The sequence below is a fragment of the Procambarus clarkii genome, chromosome 19 (assembly GCF_040958095.1).
Source record: "Procambarus clarkii isolate CNS0578487 chromosome 19, FALCON_Pclarkii_2.0, whole genome shotgun sequence".
NCBI lineage: Eukaryota > Metazoa > Arthropoda > Malacostraca > Decapoda > Cambaridae > Procambarus > Procambarus clarkii.
Genome location: NC_091168.1, coordinates 44,385,658 through 44,387,382, shown reverse-complemented (window position 1 = coordinate 44,387,382; position 1,725 = coordinate 44,385,658).

Below are 1,725 nucleotides of genomic sequence, written 5' to 3'. Positions count from 1 at the left end.
ATCTATATATATATATTTATATTCTATTATGGTGTATAAGAAGAACATAAGAACATAGAACAAAGGTAACTGCAGAAGGCCTATTGGCCCATACGAGGCAGCTCCTATTCTATAACCACCCAATCCCACTCATATACTTGTCCAACCCGTGCTTGAAACAATCGAGGGACCCCACCTCCACAATGTTACGCGGCAATTGGTTCCACAAATCAACAACCCTGTTACTGAACCAGTATTTACCCAAGTCTTTCCTAAATCTAAACTTATCCAATTTATATCCATTGTTTCGTGTTCTGTCCTGTGTTGATACTTTTAATACCCTATTAATATCCCCCCGGTTATGTCCATTCATCCACTTGTAAACCTCTATCATGTCACCCCTAACTCTTCGCCTTTCCAGTGAATGCAACTTAAGCTTTGTTAATCTTTCTTCATATGAAAGATTTCTAATTTGGGGAATTAACTTAGTCATCCTACGCTGGACACGTTCAAGTGAATTTAATATCCATTCTATAATATGGCGACCAAACTGAACTGCATAATCTAAATGGGGCCTAACTAGAGCAAGATATAGCTTGAGACCACACCAGGTGTCTTGTTACTAACGCTGCGATTAATAAATCCAAGTGTCCGATTTGCCTTATTACGAACATTTATGCATTGATCCTTTTGTTTTAAATTCTTACTAATCATAACTCCCAGATCCCTTTCGCAATCCGACTTCGCAATCACAACACCATCTAGCTCGTATCTTGTAACTCTATCATCATTACCTAACCTCAGAACTTTACATTTATCAGCATTAACTGCATCTGCCAATCCTTTGACCATTTCAAAAACCCTATCTAGATCAACTTGAAGTGATAGTGAGTCCTCCTCCGAATTAATTTCCCTTCCGATTTTCGTATCATCGGCAAATTTGCAAATGTTGCTACTCAAACCTGAATCTAAATCATTTATATATATTATAAACACAGAGGTCCCAGGACAGAGCCTTGAGGCACTCCACTTACAACATTTTCCCACTCTGACTTGATTCCATTTATACTAACTCTCTGTTTCCTTTGGTATAGCCATGCCCTAATCCAGCTTAATATAGCACCCCCAATACCATGAGACTCTATTTTTTTAATCAGTCTTTCATGTGGCACTGTATCAAAAGCTTTGCTAAAGTCAAGGTATACAACATCGCAATCCTTACCACTATCAACTGCCTCAACAATGCTAGAATAAAAAGATAACAAATTTGTTTAAACATGAACGGCCATTTATAAAACCATGTTGCGACTCAATTATTAATTTATGTTTTTCAAGATGAAGACGAATTTTTTTTGCTATTATAGATTCGAGTAACTTTCCCACAATAGACGTTAGGCTAATTGGTCGATAGTTAGCGCAAGTGATCTATCTCCTTTCTTAAAAACTGGTATCACATTAGCAACTTTCCAAAACTCTGGCACTCTGCCTGACTCTATTGATTTATTAAATATGGTTGACAGTGGTCACAAAGCTCCTCTTTGCATTCTTTAAGCACCCTAGCAAACACTTCATCGCCCTGGGGATTTGTTTGGTTTGAGTTTTACTATTTATTTAAGAACATCCTCCCTGGTAACTGCTAAACTCGTCAACCTGTCCTCGTCCCCACCCACATAGACTTGTTCGGCTGAAGGCATATTGTTAAGTTCCTCTTTAGTAAATACAGATACAAAATATTTATTAAAAATA